The 18,867-nt window shown below is 49.2% G+C and overlaps 1 protein-coding gene across 1 annotated transcript in view; it reads left to right on the plus strand.

Moving 5' to 3' along the window:
- Positions 1 to 18,867, plus strand: part of kif25 (kinesin family member 25) — a 248,505-nt gene that overhangs the window by 210,600 nt on the left and 19,038 nt on the right. The window lies entirely within an intron of this gene.

Consider the following 18,867-nt stretch of genomic DNA (forward strand, 5'->3'; position numbering starts at 1 on the left):
GGACGTGGGAGAAAAAAGAAAATTCTCTGGCCACCGGCCTGGCAAACCTCCACGGATCCACTCCCCCCATCTGGTCCATAAACCCCCTGAGCACCTTGGCCGCAGCCGGCCTCATACCCGTCCTGGACCTGGAACGGTCCAGTGCTGGGTACAGCACCGTGTTGAAGTCCCGTCCCCCCCCCCATTATCAAGCTCCCTGCCTCCAGATCCGGGATCCGACTCAACATACGTTTCAGAAATCCGGCATCATCCCAATTCGGGGCATAAACGTTCACCAGTACCACCCACGTCCCCTGCAACCTACCACTCACCATCATGCATCAACCTCCATTATCCGCCACAATATTCATCGCCTCAAACGACACCCGCTTCCCCACCAGTATCGCAACCCCTCTATTCTTCGCATCCAGCCCCGAATGAAAGACCTGCCCTACCCACCCCTTTCTCAGCCTGACCTGATCTTCCACCTTCAAGTGTGTCTCCTGAAGCATGGCCACGTCTGCCTTCAGTCCCTTTAAGTGCGCGAACACCCGGGCCCTCTTGACCGGCCATTTCAGGCCCCTCACATTCCATGTTATAAGCCGGATCAGGGGGCTACTCACCCCCCCTCCCCCTGCCAACTAGCCATCCCCTTTTTTAGGCCAGCCATGTGCCCGCACCTCCAGCACCCTCCAGTCCCCCAGGCGGCGGACCCCCGCCCCAACTCCCTCTTCTACCTCCAGCTCCCCTTTGGCCAATACTGCAGCAACCCAGTCCCCCCCCCCCCCCCCCCCCCCCCCCCCCCTCCCCAGCCAGATCACCATCCAGCCATTTTGCTCCCCCCATTACGCTCCCAGAAGTCTGCTGACCCCGGCCACTCCCGCCATTCCAACGACCCCCCAGTGTGGGAATCCCCCTGCCGATCAATATGCGCTCTCCTCCAGCACCGCACTTCCCCCCAGGCCCCGCCCCTCCCTTCCTTAGCGCGGGAAAAAGCCCGCGCTTTCCATCCCAGCCGGCCCCGCCCCTAATGGTGCATCTCCTTTTTTTGCGACCTCGCCCCAGCTCCCAACCCCGGGCCTCCAACCCCCCCTTCACCAGCGGGGATCTGCCCCTACAGTACCGGCGCCCACACTCTCACACAGCCCCCACATCATCCACTCACCCCTTCCCATGTCCCCTCTTCCCAACCCGAAACCAGAAGAACACCCCCAAAATACAGTAAACACCCCCCCCACAACAAGCCCTCAGTTCGAGTCCAACTTTTCAGTCTGAATAAAGGTCCGCGCCTCATCTGACTTTTCAAAATAGTGGTGACAGTCCTGAAACGTAACTCACAATTGCGCTGGCTGCAGCATTCCAAACTTCACCCCCTTCCAATGGAGACCCGCCTTGGCCCGATTAAAACCAGCCCTCTTCTTGGCCACCTCCGCACGCCAGTCCTGATAGATACGGATCTCCGTATTCTCCCACCTGCTGCTCCGTTCTTTCTTCGCCCATCTCAGGACGCACTCTCTGTCCCTAAAGCGGTGGAACCTCACCACTACAGCCCTTGGCGGCTCGTTGGCTTTAGGCCTCCTTGCCAGGACTTGATGGGCCCCATCCAGCTCCAGGGGCCTCGGGAAAGCTCCCGCGCCCATCAGCGTGTTGAGCATTGTAACTACATATGCCCCAGCATCAGACCCCTCCAATCCTTCAGGGAGACCCAGAATCCGAAGATTCTTCTTCCTCGGCCTGTTCTCCAGATCCTCAAACTTCTCATGCCACTCCTTGTGTAGCGCCTTGTGCGCCTCCACTTTCACCGCCAGGTCCAAAATCTCGTCCTCGTTCTCTGAGGCCTTCTGCCGCACCTCTCGAATTGCCGCCCCTTGGGCCTTCTGGGTCTCCACCTGCCTTTCTATCGACGCCTTCATTGGCGCCAGCATTTCTGCTCTCAGCTCCGCTGTAGTAATCCATGGGAGGCAGGAGTTTCGTCACCACACCAATATTTATTTACAATAACGATATTACAGGAGCAGCTACAAACAGTGCTGCTAGCAGTCCAGTCAACTTAAGACTGGCTTGTTGGTCGTTCTGGGTGAGTGTGCTGAACACTCAATTTGGCTCTGTTTCTGTTCCAAGCTCTGGAGTCGCCAGGTGTCGTTAAGACACCGCCACAAGCTTCAAGGTGAAGTTCAAAGCAATAAAACCGTACACCAATTAGTAAGTCCAAACAACTGAGTTTATTATAACACAATTATAATAACTACCCATGCACACGCTAAAAGGATTAAACTTATTCCTACCGCTAAATAACTAATACTTATCTCAAAGGAACTGCTGGGTCAGGGAACAAGGCCTCTTGCTTTGCTCTGGTCTGCAGACTTCAGGTTGGTATCAATTAAAAAGGGGTCAGGAGTGCCTATCTCTGGTAGCGGTCGTTGGGAGGCACTTACTTGTTGGTGGCTGCTGTCCGAAGGCTGGAGCAGAAGGAGCAGAAGACTGAACCATGTGTGGGACCTTTCTTTTATAGGTCCCAGGGGATCCGCGCCCCTTTGGGCGGACTCCTTTACCTGCTTGGAATCGATTGGGTCTCTTCCCAATCGATATGTTTGAACCCCCCAATCATGGGGCAGTTCCTCGGTCACTGGGGCGGTTCTTGGGACTTATTGTTTTGGGCTTCTCTGGCGCCAAAGGGTGTGGCCTTCCATAGAATGTATCGATCTGTGTTTAACTTGTTTCCATTGTATCTGGGGATCGCCCGGTATCGCCTCATTAGTATGTTAACTGGTTTCTTTTCACAGTGCTGTCTGGTTTCTGCAACAGTCAAAACTGGTTTCTGCAGTCGTCCCAATATACAATCGCTTTGCAAGCTGCTTGCTTTACAACATGTCCATTTTCCCTGCATTCCTTGAAATCTTCCATTTTGTGTTGGGCAGTGGCCACCCCAGGTGGCTACACTCCCTCCTTGTGATCCTCATGAGAAATCATGAAGGATCACCCAAGTTCGGTGTCTTTGTGTTCCCTGACCTCAGCGAGTTCCATGGCTTCTATTCTTTCCTCAACTATGGCAAAAAAATTTTAACTAACATTTTCTGATTGGCGCTATGTCAAAGGGGACATGCATTACCAATTCAAATCGTGAACCTCTAACTATCGCAATAAACTACTCTCATCTCACATTTAAAACATCCTATAACATTCTAAACCCTTACTCATTCATATAACTGTATCTTTACATTTTGTTTTCTGACTCGGCAGTCGAGCACAGAACATTATAATACATCCGCAATAATCTTTATTTACAGATCGTATCAAATCTAATTAAATCCTTTATTACAGATCAAGGGGTTGGGGGGATTGGTGGAATCCGAAAATAGGGGATTGTACTCTGTAAATGGTTGAGGCGCAAGAGCGGGAGGCTCTCCTCCACTTTCTTAACCGGAGTGTCTGCACTATGATGCAGAGAACTGCAATCACCAAAAGTGATTCAATGACGTATGAAAGTGAGTACCAGTTCATGAATTTTGTGCACCAGGTCTGGTCCTTGCTATTCATTACTGGGCTTTGAGAAGTCGGTGTGTGGGAAACATTAACAGCGGGGGTCATAGGGGGAAAATAGTTTGCGTCCGCGCGCAAAAATAGTAACTAAAAGCATGTAGTTCTTCATCGTGGTCTTCTTCCTTCTCTTCCTTCTGTCCTTTTGTATTGCTGATCTTGCTCTGATCCTTCCTTCGAACGTTCGAAAGCTATGGGATCAAGCACAGTATCTTGTTCGGGGCAGCAGGGTAGCATGGTGGTTAGCATAAATGCTTCACAGCTCCAGGGTCCCAGGTTCGATTCCCGGCTGGGTCACTGTCTGTGTGGAGTCTGCACGTCCTCCCCCTGTGTGCGTGGGTTTCCTCCGGGTGCTCCGGTTTCCTCCCACAGTCCAAAGATGTGCGGGTTAGGTGGATTGGCCATGCTAAATTGCCCGTAGTGTCCTAATAAAAGTAAGGTTAAGGGGGGGGGGGTTGTTGGGTTACGGGTATAGGGGTGGATACGTGGGTTTGAGTAGGGTGATCATGGCTCGGCACAACATTGAGGGCCGAAGGGCCTGTTCTGTGCTGTACTGTTCTATGTTCTATCTATGTTCTATCTGTCAATAAATCGTTTAATACCTGTAATGTTAGTGTATCTGTCCTCTCATTCCAATTGTCCCTTAAATGAATGGCCAAGTCACACCCTGTGACTCCCCTCATTTTTTTTGTTTCAAAAGCGAATTTAGGACCAGACATACACCTAACAACTTTGCCACTGCGAGCCGTCTCGCAGGTTTTGCGATTTACCATCCGAATGTTCCTGGATGTAAATAGCATATGGGATGGCGGCCAAAGGGCTACCTTAAACAGAAATGAAAACAAAGTTTAGAAACGAAAAGGTCGAATGAGTTGCGTATGGGCCGCGACGGGTAAGAGTTGTATGGGATCCCCGGGTAGGGCGTGCTGTGCTGTACCCGAGCTTAGCTGACCAAAGGGGGGTCCTCAGACAGGGCGGGTCCTCAATGCCGTTTCTCCACTGCCTGAGCAACCTGAAATGAACGGGCAAGAATGTAGTCGTAGTGGAATTGCAGCCTCTATTCCCAGAATAGAGGGGCACCTAAAAAAGGGAGGAGCCAAGATGCTCCAACATCTGTAAACAGAAGACAAGTCGTGAACATTGTCGGTTCTGCAGAGGACATTTCAATTGAGTGAAGTTCTCCGAAATATCGGCGGACAAACTAACGTGCATGTGAGGTGGTCACAAGCTTTTCGGCTGAAAAGCAAGTGGCCGATCTCCAAATCAAACATTTAACATACAAACAAACAAACATCCGTGCAGGTTCCATCAGAAAGGACAGCGCTTCTCTCAAGCGGTTCCTCTTTTACATCATCTGGACACCTCACTTCTCCTCATTCTCTGCGAACAGGGTCGCAAAGGGGTTGCCGTGTCAGAAGTCAGACATCAAGTCATCCTCTTCTCCCGGATTCCATACCCTTGTATGGATCAGGCATGCAATCTTTGCATTGTGTGACCGGGGGTCACTCTCGTCATTGCGGACAAGTCGCCAAGAATTGCCCCTGTGCCAAATCGTGGGGTCTAAAATTGAGGAGCATTGTCGGGGTCGTCAGTGTTGGGTGGTGGGTGTAGGTGTGGATCTGGATATTTAATGTAAGTGATCTCCATGGGGTCACTGGAGTCGGGGTCGTAGTCGCTGAAGTGGGGGCTGTAGGGTGGAGTGCTGTGGCTGTCTTCAGTTTCACAGTCACTGTCACTGTCTCTGCTGTGGCAGCTTGTGGGCGTTCCGGGGCGTGGTCTGGAGTCAGTGGGCGGAGTCGAGGTCGAGTCCGATGAGGAACTGGTCTGTGAGGGGGAGGGTGGAAATGTGTCTCTTGTGGGCGGGGCGAGGTGTTCTGCTGCATCAAGCAAGACATGGTGCGAGTGGTTTGACTGTGTTCCATAAGCCTTTAGTTGGTTAATATGAAACCATGCAGTCTTACCGTTGGGGTACTTTATCCTATAAACTGAGGGGCTAATTTTGTCTGAAATTGAGTACAGGCCGGAAAATTTAGGAGCCAAAAACGTGCTGGGGTTATAAACAGATAGCATAACCTGTTGCCCAACCTGAAATTCTAAGGGGTGTACATTCTTGTTAAAACAGGCCCTGCTCTGTTTTCGTCGTTTTCCCAATGTTACTGTGGCTGCTAACTGTGCAGACCTCACAGTTTCAACTAATTCTTTGACTGCTTTCTCGTGTGTGAGGGCCGTCACTTCTGGTCTGGTCATGTCCAGTCCTAAAAGGAATTCTGATCCTTTCATAGGGCGTCCGGTCATGAGTGTGTGGGGTGAAACCTGTAGATGATGAAACTGTATTTCGGATGAACATTAGTGCGAATGGGAGCACTGAATCCCAAGTCGAATTGTTCTCCTGTACCATCTTCCTAAGGGTCGATTTTAGGGTCCGATTCATGCGTTCTACTATCCCGCTTGACTGGGGGTGATACGCAATGTGGAAATTCTGTTTTATTCCGAATATGGTCAGGACGTTCTTCATGACCCGTCCTGTAAAGTGAGATCCCTGATCTGACTCTATACTTCTGGGGAGACCCCATCTCGTAAAGATGTGGTGGGTCAGGATCTTTGCAGCAGTCTTTACTGTGTTGGTGCATGAAGGGAATGCCTCTATCCATTTGGTAAAGGTATCTATGACCACCAGAACATATTAATACCATTCCTGCAAGGGGGCAATGGTCCTATAAAATCGATCTGGAGGTTTGTCCAGGGGCCATTAACGGGGCGAGTGTGGCTGAGTTGTGCCTTCTTTGAATACCTGTCCGGGTTATTCTGCGCACAAATTAAACAATTCTCAATATAGTGGGTTACATCTTGTCGTAAGTTGGGCCACCAACAGAGTTGTCTAAGGTGTCTTGTGGTAGGGTCGATCCCTTGGTGTCCATGACTGTCATGGAATAAGGCAATCATTTGATTCCTGTCTTGTTCAGGAACCACATACAATTTATCTTTAATGATCACACCCTCATCTGTGGTCAAAGCGTGTTTGAATCTATCGTACTAGGCCACAAAGTTTCCTTTACAAATCTCTAGGAGATTTTCGTCCTGCTTCTGTGCCTGTACTAAATCTTCGATTTCTGTCTGTGAGACCTGAACTGCACTCACAGGGGCGCTAGCTGGTGCGCTAGCTGGGGGTGTCCAAAAGTGACCTCGCCTGGAACCTGCTTTTGCCAGTGCGTCAGCTTTTACATTTCCGGGGGGGGATGACCTATGGTGACTTCTGACTTTAACTATGCCATACGTCCTATCCTTTGCCTTCTCTAGGATATGGCGCAGTAATGGGGTTGATGGAAGGGGCTTCCCGTCTGCGGAGACAAAACTTCTTGTCCTCCACAGGGGTAGAAAATCGGTCAGGCTGTTACAGACATATAAGCTGTCCGAATATGTGTCTGCTGGGCTGGGGAACGAATCTGGGTGGTCCACTATATAAGCAATGGCCGCGAGCTCTGCTGCCTGCGCGCCTAAGTGACCTGGTAATTTTAATGCGATCTCTTCTAGTGCGCGACCCTGCGCATCCTCAACATAGATCCCGCATCCAGTGATGCGTTCTCCATCTAAAACCGTGGATGAACCGTCCACATATATTTTCAATGCGGCACACGTGTCGGTGTGCTGGGGGCTCTGGCTTGAATTCCCTATCTTCCTGGGGGGCGTCTTTACAATGAAGGGTCCTGTGTTGTGTAGGGGTGCTACAATCTCACATTCATGGGGTTGTCCTGGATACTGGAGGTTGTCCGCTAAAAATGTGTGTGTTTTGGTCCGTTTAACTGTTATGTCCCATCCTTGTAACAGTAGTGTCCACCTAGCTGCTCTTATTTGGCTCACTGAACCATCCTTCAGTCGACCGTCTAAAAGTAACTGTGTGGGGGTGTGCTCGGTCAAAATGGTGATGGGATTAAGTCCGGTAATGTACGAGAAGTACTGAACTGCCCAAAAAACTGCTAGTAGGTGCCTCTCGCAGGCTGAGAATCCTTGTTCTACTGGGTCTAAAAGTCGGGAGGCATAAGCCACTGGTCGTAGCTGCTCGTGCCGTTCCTGAAGGAGCACGGCCGAGAGGGTCAGATCCGTGCTAGCTACCTCTATTGCATAGGGGGAGAGTTGGTCTGGAACTTGTAGCGCTGGTGCTGCACTAAGGGCCTTTTTTAACTCTTCCACAGCCTCTGTATGCTGCGGAAGCCATTCCCAAGGGTCTCCTTTCTCACACTAACCGGTCCCGAAGCATTTCATTTAGCGCCGGGCCGAACTCACATTTTTCCGCCAGCCTTCTCAGGCGGGTCAAGAAATTCGTGACTGACTCCCTGTCTTCCCGCTTCGCTGTGTAGAATCTGTACCTACGCAAAATGAGGGGTGGTTTTGGGTCGTAGTGCTCTTTCACCAATTCCGTTACTTCTTGGAAAGTTTTTGTGTCCGGCGCATCGGGATAAGTCAGACTACGTATAATGGCGAAAGCGGAGGGTCCGCACGCCGACAGCAGGATAAGCCGTATCCTTTCGTCCGTCAGTATGTCATTTGCCCGGAAGAAGTAACACATTCTCTCCACATACTGGGACCAGTCCTCAATAGCCGGGTCGAATGCCTCTAACCTCCCAAAAAACGGCATTTTTAAAATGGCAAGGCTTACCCTCCGAGTGCAGCAGCTGATCTCCGCAAAGTTCGTAGTTTACCTCGTCGCCACTGTAGTAATCCACGGGAGGCAGGAGTTCCGCCACCACACCAATATTTATTTACAATAACGATATTACAGGAGCAGCTACAACCAGTGCTGCTAGCAGTCCAGTCAACTTAAGACTGGCTCACAAAGCCTACACAGGTGATTATATGGGCCCCATCAATGAGCTATCATTGAGGGAGCTCATACTCCAATTGGCCAACCAATAAAGCCAATTGGAATTCATTACATCCGCAAAGCAGTTTTTGAGGCACTCCTGCTGCTCCCTGCGACCACTGCGCCCACGCTGCTTGATCTCCACCCGCCGCCATCTTGCTTTTCCTCCCCCGCTCTCTTCGCTGCTCCAAAACCACTTTTTTGATCGCTCCACTCCTGGTCCATTCCATACAGTGCTGGGGGAACCTTACTATCACCTTCCCACACTGGGAACCATCGTACAAGTGCCGCTGGGGCTCCTCAAAAGGGCCCAAAAGTCCGTTCTTCGCGGGAGCTGCCGAACGTGCGACCTTGCTAGGCATAGCCGCAACCGGAAGAGGAAAAGTACTTTTTAAAGCAAAACAATGTTTATTCTATGAACTCAAGTTAACCTTTTTAAAACATACAGTGAACTGACCATGGGCCCCTGGCCTGTGACGACCTCCACCGTCTGCTCATCTCCACCAACGCACCCTTGAACCCCCCCCCCCCCACACACAAGCGCCCTGCAGCCAGCCCAGCGCATCCCTCGCACCCTGCTGACAGACCGCCGAGGCAGGTTGGAACTTTTGTAGACAGGTGTTTATTTTACAACGAACAAGTGAACATCACTACCAAAGTTTGTGCCCTAGCCCCTAATGCTATCCTGTGTGCTGCACCCGTGCCATCAAAACTGATGTGTACCTTTCTGACATTATATTCCCTAACGCTACGCCTAGGTGGTTTCCCCAGGCGATACATAAGGGGCAGAAGCGGCCTGCTGCAAATCCCACCCTGTGACCTGGGTCCCCTTTTGCGGTCATCCTCGGAAGCGATCCAGCCTGGATGAGCCCTCCTGTCGCTTGGGTGTCTCAAGTGACATGGTGCCACTCTGTTTTGCTCTCTGCCCATCAGATTTGCCAGGGAAAGGAGGGGAGGACTCCAAGGGACTGTGGTGTTCCAGCACCTCCCCTGCGGGAGTCACCGGCATGGGCCCCATCACTTCCTCCTCCCTTGGGTTGCCCGATGGCCCCTGGACCACTCTGTGGGATGGGGGTGAGACCGGAGCGAACTCCTTGGGCTCCCCCACCTCTGGCAATGCCAGTCCTGGAAGGCTTCTCTTTCTCGACATGGGTCTCCATACTCGCAGCCATGGAGCACAGGGACCAGGCCACCTCCCCCTGGGACTGGGCCAGAGCACTCAGTGACTGTACCACCTCACTCTGGGACTGTCTCGGGTCAGCCAGCGCCCGGGCAATGTCGACAACACCCGCAGCCATAACCCATTGTGAATGGGCCAAGCTCTGGAGCACTGCTGCAATGTCCAGGTGACCCTGGTACAGAGCTGTCTGAGACAGGGCAGCCCTAGCCTGTGCCTCATCCACCACCCAGACACAATGCCCCAGGCCTTGGACATGCTGACCCATGGCCGATACCTTTGTCCCCAAGGTTTCCACTGCGGACACCACCCATGCGATGTTAGCCTGGATGGCACAGATGGTCGGCACTGCCTCCTGCCCATGCAGACGTTTGGACTCCTCCAACTGTATCTGAAGGCGCTGGATGGTTGTTGACAGCCCCTCATGTTGTCCCCGCTCTGTGGCGGCATCCCCGTTATCGATGGGACCGCCCTTCCAGAAAACCTGAGAGCTGTCTAGACGGCAGCTAGTCCCTGGGGTCAGGCCGCCCTCCGACCGTCCGCCCCCTGGAGAGTTCCTACTTTCACCTGATGTACCGCAGCACGTGCGTGATGCGCAGCAGATACCTCTTCACTAACATGTACAACCGAGGTGAGTGTCTCTGGGATGGTGGAGGGTTTCAGAGACAGCTGTGATGAGTAGTCAGTGTCGTACCCGCACTAGTGCTCTGAGGTGTCTAGGGCTGGCATTTAGGGGCTCCTTGTTGCTGGAATCTTCTTGGGGTTAGGGTCGGGACCGGGGACACGAAAGGTCTGGCTTGTCACTAGGTGATCCCACTAGGGTGGTGAAGGGGCGGTGTGGGTGTGGTGAAGGGATGGTGTGGGGGGGGGGGGGGGGGTGGTTCATGCCATGCATGCCATGAGAAACGGCAAAGCAGCAGGGACTCACTTGGTTGTCAACCTCCACCTTGGCGATTGCCCTCTTTTCTGGGCCCAACGACCAGATCCACTGCTCTGCTGCGGCGAGGGGCTGTAGGTCCGACTGTGCCCCCCGATCTTCTCTCTCGGCGGTTATGAGCAGCCTTCTCCTGGGGCAAGACAGACAGGGCACAGTATGAGACACTTGGACACTTGTGGGCAGCACAGGGAGTGGGCAGCTGGTGGCTTTTGCCAGCCATGGCGGCTGGTATGGGTGCTGTCATGTGGTGCAGGATGGAGAGCGAGAACACTGTCGCGGGGGGGGGTGTGATTACAGGTATGTGGGACGGGTGGTTGGTGCTAGGGACACAGTGAGAAGGTTGTGTACAGCTGGCCAGTCCTTGCAATGGAGCCACTATTCTCAAATGTTCTGCCACCTGCGCTCAGGCCAGGTAAATGGGTTGTTGGAAGCCTCTTTCCCACCTCATAGGGTGCCCTGACTCTCCTTCACGGCGTCCAGCAGGGCCTCCAGCTTGTCACCTGCAAACCTGGGTGCCACTCTTCATGCTGCCATCTTGTTGGATGGGATGTGTGAGGAGTGGAGTGCTACTATGCAGCTGCAGTTTGTCAGCCTTTTGAGTGCCAATCCCAACCCCAGCGAATCAGACACCGTTTTTCATTGGAATCGATCATGTTCCACATGGTGCCGGTACTAGCCTGTGAACAGATCCTGAATTGCTCTGGGACTGGCGCCAATTTAGTTGTCGTAGAAGTCCACCGATTCTTTCACAGCATCAACACTTAGTTTCTGAAACAGAGAATCCTGCAGTTTATATCTGTCTTCAGGGTAGAAGACACAAAAAGCACTCCAATAATAGGAGAAAATCAAAGGGCAAAAGAGAGGGTGGATCTTAAAATAATCATGATCACTAGAGAAAAAGCAGTAGGAAATCTAATGGGACGAAAGGCTGACAAATCCCTTGGACCTGATACCTGCATCCAAGAATCTTAAAAGAAGTTGCTGCAGAGAAAGTGGATGCATTGGTTATTATCTTCCAAAATTCCTCTAGATTCTTAAAGCTCCAGGCAGATTAGAAAACTGCAAATGTAGCACCTCTACTCCAGAAAAGAGGGAGACAGAATGCAGGAAACTGCAGGCCGGTTAGCTTAACAACGTCCATTGGGAAAATTATTAAGGAGACTCTGGATATCTAGAAAATAATAATACAATCAGGAAGCATCAATGCGGTTTTGTGAAAGGAAAATCATGTTTGACAAATTTATTGGAATTCTTTAAGGATGGGGTGGATAAAGGGATCCCAGTAGATAGAACAAACAAAGAAAATTACAGCACAGGAACAGGCCCTTCGGTCCTCCCAGCCTGCGCCGTTCCAGATCCTTTATCTAAACCTGTTGCCTATTTTCCAAGGTCTACTCTCTGTTCCCCACCCGTTCATATATCTGTCCAGATGCATCTTAAATGATGCTATCGTGCCCGCCTCTACCACCTCTGCTGGCAAAGCGTTCCAGGCACACACCACCCTCTGCGTAAAAAACTTTCCACGCACATCTCCCTTAAACTTTTCCGCTCTCACCTTGAAATTGTGACCTCTTGTAATTGACACCCCCACTTTTGGAAAAAGCTTGTTGCTATCCACCCTGTCCATACCTCTCATAATTTTGTAGACCTCAATCAGGTCTCCCCTCAACCTCCGTCTTTCCAATGAAAACAATCCTAATCTACTCAACCTTTCTTCATAGCTAGCACCTTCCATACCAGGCAACATCCTGGTGAACATCTTCTGCACCCTCTCTAAAGCATCCACATCCTTCTGGTAATGTGGCGACCAGAGCTGCACGCAGTATTCCAAATGTGGCCTAACCAAAGTCGGATACAACTGTAACATGACCTACCGACTCTTGTACTCAATACCCCGTCCGATGAAGGCAAGCATGCTGTATTCCCTCTTGACCACTCTATCGACCTGCGTACCACCTTCAGGGTACAATGGACCTGAACTCCCAGATCTCTCTGTACATGAATTTTCCCCAAGACTCTTCCATTGACCATATAGTCTGCTCTTGAGTTAGATCTTCCAAAATGCATCACTTCGCATTTGCCTGGATTGAACTCCATCTGCCATTTCTCTGCCCAACTCTCCAATCTATCTATATTTTGCTGTATTCTCTGACAGTCCGCCTCGCTATCTGCAACTCCACCAATCTTAGTATCATCTGCAAACTTGCTAATCAGACCACCTATACCTTCCTCCAGGTCATTTATGTAGATCACAAACACAGTGGTCCGAGCACGGATCCCTGTGGAACACCACTCGTCACCTTTCTCCATTTTGAGACACTCCCTTCCACCACTACTCTCTGTCTCCTGTTGCCCAGCCAGTTCTTTATCCATCTAGCTAGTATACCCTGAGCCTCATGCAACTTCACTTTTTCCATCAACCTGCCATGGGGAACTTTATCAAACGCCTTACTGAAGTCCATGTATATGACATCTACAGCCCTTCCCTCATCAATTAACTTTGTCACTTCCTCAAAGAATTCTATTAGGTTTGTAAGACATGACCTTCCCTGCACAAAACCATGCTGCGTATCACTGATAAGTCTATTTTCTTCCAAATGTGAATAGATCCTATCCCTCAGTATCTTCTCCAACAGTTTGCCTACCACTGACGTCAAGCTCACAGGTCTATAATTCCCTGGATTATCCCTGCTACCCTTCTTAAACAAAGGGACAACATTAGCAATTCTCCAGTCCTCCGGGACCTCACCCGTGCTCAAGGATGCTGCAAAGATACCTGTTAAGGCCCCAGCTATTTCGTCCTCGCTTCATTCAGTAATCTGGTATAGATCCCATCCGGTCCTGGGGACTTGTCCACCTTAATGCCTTTTAGAATACCCAAAACCTCCCCCTTCCTTATGCCGACATGACCTAGAGTATTTAAACATCCATCCCTAGCCTCAACATCCATAATGTCCCTCTCCTTGGTGAATACCGATGCAAAGTACTCATTTAGAAGCTCACTCATTTCCTCTGACTCCATGCATAAATTCCCTCTTTTGCCTTTGAGTGGGCCAATCCTTTCTCTAGTTACCCTCTTGCTCCTTACATACGAATAAAAGGCTTTGGGATTTTCCTTAACCCTGTTAGCCAAAGATATTTCATGACCCCTTTTAGCCCTCTTTATTGCGCGTTTGAGATTCGTCCTACTTTCCCGATATTCCTCCAAAGCTTCGATCTTATGTATGCTTCCTTTTTCATCTTAGCTAGTCTCATAATTCCACCCGTCATCCATGGTTCCCTAATCTTGCCATTTCTATCTCTCATTTTCACAGGAACATGTCTGTCCTGCACGCTAATCAACCTTTCCTTAAAAGACTCCCACATTTCAAATGTGGATTTACCCTTAAACAGCTGCTCCCAATCCACATTCCCGAGCTCCTGCCGAATTTTGTTATAGTTGGCCTTTCCCCAATTTAGCACTCTTCCTTTAGGACCACTCTCGTCTTTGTCCATCAGTATTCTAAAACTTATGGAATTGTGATCGCTATTCCCAAAGTAATCGCCGACTGAAACGTCAACCACCTGGCCGGGATCATTCCCAATACCAGGTCCAGTGTGGCCCCTTCCCGAGTTGGACTATTTACATACTGCTCTAAAAAACTCTCTAGGATGCTTCTTACAAATTCTGCTCCATCTATGCCTCCAACACTACATGTGTCCCATTCAATGTTGGGGAAGTTAAAATCTCCCATCACAACCACCCTATTGCTCCTACGTTGTTCTCTAATTTGTCTACATATTTGTACCTCTACTTCACGCTCACTTTTGGGAGGCCTATAGTAAAGTCCCAACAATGTTACTGCACCCTTCCTATTTCTTAGCTCTATCCATATTGCCTCAGTGCTCGAATTCTCCAGATGTCATGTATTTGGATTTCCAGAAGCATTCAGTTTGATGGTGAATAAAAGGTTAGTGCACAATATAAGAGCTCATGATGTTGGATGTGATATATTAGCAAGGGTAGAGGATTGGCTAACTAACAGGAAACAGAGTGACATTGTAGCACAGTGGTCAGCAGAGTTGCTTCACAGCTCCAGGGTCCCAGGTTCAATTCCCCGCTGGGTCACTGTCTGTGCGGAGTCCGTACGTTCTCCCCGTGTCTGCGTGGGTTTCCTCCGGGTGCTCCTGTTCCCTCCCACAATCCAAAGACGTGCAGGTTAGGTGGATTGGCCATGCTAAATTGCCCTTAGTGTCCAAAAAGGTTAGATGGGGTTACTGGATTACAGGGATAGGGTGGAGGAGTGGGCTTAGATCGAGTGATCTTTCCATGGGTCTGAGCAGACTCAACGGGCCAAATGGCCTCCTTCTGCACTGTAAATCCTATGATCTATGAGAGTGATGGCATAAGTGGGCAGGCAGTAGCCTGGTGGTATTATCACTGGCTAGTAATCCAGAGACCCACTGTCATGCTCTGGGAACCCCGGTTCAAATCCCACCATGGCAGATGGTGAGATTTGAATTCAATAAATATCTGGAATTCTTTTAAAAGTCTGAGAGGTGACCATGAAATCATTGTTGATTGTCATTTTTTTTAAATATCTGATTCACTGATGTCCTTTAGGGAAGGGAACCTGTCACCCTTACCAAGTCTGGCCTACCTGTGACTCCACATCCACAGCAATATGATTGATCTTAAATGCCCTCTGGGATGGGCAATAAATGCTGGCCCAGCCAGCGATGTCCACATCTTGTTAACGCATTTTCAAAAAAAGGATAAAACAGATTGGGAGACTAATGGATGGAATCCCACAGGGTTCAGTGCTGGGAGATCTACTTTTTACCATCTATATTAATGCCTTGGACAAAGGGATAGACTGTATTATAGCCAAATTTGCTGATGATACAAAAGAAAACAAACAAAGCAAATTTTGAGGAGAATACAAAGACTCTGAAAAGGATTGTTGTGTCTATAAGATGAAACAAAATCAAAGCTGTGTATCAAAAGTTAATTTGTTTTTGATGTTCTAAAATGGCCTTCTGCTGAACTACAAAATGGCTGCTTCAGGTCACATGACTCACAAGGTTGGCCATCTGTTCTGGAAGGTTCCAATAGAGACTACAAGAACAAAAGAGTTCCAAAAGACCCCCTGTGGTGAATGTAACTCCGTAATTCACACTGTATTGTATACATGAGACCATGCATTTGTAAGCGCAGTTGCGTTGTCCGACCACTAGGGGGAGTAGCGCTGGGAATGCTTAGGAGTTTGTACAGGGCTCCACCCTTGGCTCCGCCCACGACTCCTCCCCCTGGACTGCTGTATAAATACCAACGCTCAGAGCCAGTCGTTCAGTTCATCGAGAGTTCAACGCGGAACAGGCTGGCTCTGTTGTAAGTTGATTAAAACCACTGTTCATATCTTAAAGCACATGTCTAGTGAATTGATGGTTCCATCACTCCCATTGTAAGGCCATGTTATAACCATAAAGCTCGATGACTGACAGACAAACTGACACCCTATTTGGGAAGATAACAACAATCGAGAAACCAAAACACGTTATACCTGAAAGAAATTTTAACGACCACTATTTCGCTCCTCAGGGAAACAGTGGATTTTAGCTCGGAGATCCAAAGGTGCATGGCATTGTGGGACCCGCTTCCTATTTTTTTTTGACCAAGTGTCAAGAAATATTGCAGGAAAAGCCAGCAGTGAAGCCGGCAGCCTACATCCTGCTTTTCATGCCAGAGTTGACATAAAAAATCAGAAAATTGCATCCATGGGTTGGCATGTTACACAAAAATTAGGATAATTCTGCGCTGCAGGTAACTGACCAGTTGTCCACTTGAAGTTGGCCCAAGTAGTCTACAGTCATGTCAATGATAAGAGATCAAGCACACATACAAATTCGGAAGCCCCTAAGAAATACAATCTTGGTACAACCTCGGCAATTTTGCATCAGATCTCCTACTGAACATAGAACATAGAACGATACAGCGCAGTACAGGCCCTTCGGCCCTCGATGTTGCACCGACATGGAAAAAATCTAAAGGCCATCTAACCTACACTATGCCCTTATCATCCATATGCTTATCCAATAAATTTTTAAATGCCCTCAATGTTGGCGTGTTCACTACTGTTGCAGGTAGGGCATTCCACGGCCTCACCACTCTTTGCGTAAAAAACCCACCTCTGACCTCTGTCCTATATCTATTACCCCTCAATTTAAGGCTATGTCCCCTCGTGCTAGCCACCTCCATCCGCGGGAGAAGGCTCTCGCTGTCCACCCTATCTAACCCTCTGATCATTTTGTATGCCTCTATTAAGTCACCTCTTAACCTTCTTCTCTCTAACGAAAACAACCTCAAGTCCATCAGCCTTTCCTCATAAGATTTTCCCTCCATACCAGTCAACATCCTGGTAAATCTCCTCTGCACCCGTTCCAAAGCTTCCACGTCCTTCCTATAATGAGGCGACCAGAACTGTACGCAATACTCCAAATGCGGCCGTACTAGAGTTTTGTACAACTGCAACATGACCTCATGGCTCCGGAACTCAATCCCTCTACCAATAAAGGCCAACACACCATAGGCCTTCTTCACAACCCTATCAACCTGGGTGGCAACTTTCAGGGATCTATGTACATGGACACCAAGATCCCTCTGCTCATCCACACTACCAAGAATTTTACCATTAGCCAAATATTCCGCATTTCTGTTATTCTTTCCAAAGTGAATCACCTCACACTTCTCCACATTAAACTCCATTTGCCACCTCTCAGCCCAGCTCTGCAGCTTATCTATGTCCCTCTGTAACCTGCAACATCCTTCCGCACTGTCTACAACTCCACCGACTTTAGTGTCGTCTGCAAATTTACTCACCCATCCTTCTGCGCCCTCCTCTAGGTCATTTATAAAAATGACAAACAGCAACGGCCCCAGAACAGATCCTTGTGGTACGCCACTCGTAACTGAACTCCATTCTGAACATTTCCCATCAACTACCACTCTCTGTCTTCTTTCAACTAGCCAATTTCTGATCCACATCTCTAAATCACCCTCAATCCCCAGCCTCTGTATTTTCTGCAATAGACGACCGTGGGGAACCTTATCAAACGCTTTACTGAAATCCATATACACCACATCAACTGCTCTACCCTCGTCTACCTGTTCAGTCACCTTCTCAAAGAACTCGATAAGGTTTGTGAGGCATGACCTACCCTTCACAAAACCATGCTGACTGCCCCTAATCATATTATTCCTATCTAGATGATTATAAATCGTATCTTTTATAATCCTCTCCAAGACTTTACCCACCACAGACGTTAGGCTCACCGGCCTATAGTTACCGGGGTTATCTCTACTCCCCTTCTTGAACAAAGGGACCACATTTGCTATCCTCCAGTCCTCTGGCACTATTCCTGTAGCCAATGATGACCTAAAAATCAAAGCCAAAGGCTCAGCAATCTCTTCCCTGGCTTCCCAGAGAATCCTAGGATAAATCCCATCCGGCCCCGGGGACTTATCTATTTTCACCTTGTCCAGAATTGCCAACACTTCTTCCCTACGCACCTCAATGCCATCTATTCTAATAGCCTGGGTCTCAGCATTCTCCTCCACAATATTATCTTTTTCTTGAGTGAATACTGACGAAAAGTATTCATTTAGTATCTCGCTTATCTCCTCAGCCTCCACACACAACTTCCCACCACTGTCCATGACTGGCCCTACTCTTACCCTAGTCATTCTTTCATTCCTGACATACCTATAGAAAGCTTTTGGGTTTTCCTTGATCCTACCTGCCAAAGACTTCTCATGTCCCCTCCTTGCTCGTCTCAGCTCTCTCTTTAGATCCTTCCTCGCTTCCTTGTAAATATCAAGCGCCCCAACTGAAACTTCATGCCTCATCTTCACATAGGCCTCCTTCTTCCTCTTAACAAGAGATTCCACTTCTTTGGTAAACCACGGTTCCCTCGCTCGACCCCTTCCTCCCTGCCTGACTGGTACGTACTTATCAAGAACATGCAATAGCTGTTCCTTGAACAAGCTCCACATATCCAGTGTGCCCAACCCTTGCAGCCTACTTCTCCAACCAACACATCCTAAGTCATGTCTAATGGCATCATAATTTCCCTTCCCCCAGCTATAACTCTTGCCCTGTGGGGTATACTTATCCCTTTCCATCACTAATGTAAAGGTCACCGAATTGTGGTCACTGTTTCCAAAGTGCTCACCTACCTCCAGATCCAACACCTGGCCTGGTTCATTACCCAAAACCAAATCCAATGTGGCCTCGCCTCTTGTTTACCTGTCAACATATTGTGTCAGGAAACCCTCCTGCACACATTGTACAAAGAATGACCCATCTGTACTCGAACTATATCTTTTCCAGTCAATATTTG

Source organism: Scyliorhinus canicula, chromosome 1, assembly GCF_902713615.1.
Source record: "Scyliorhinus canicula chromosome 1, sScyCan1.1, whole genome shotgun sequence".
Lineage (NCBI taxonomy): Eukaryota > Metazoa > Chordata > Chondrichthyes > Carcharhiniformes > Scyliorhinidae > Scyliorhinus > Scyliorhinus canicula.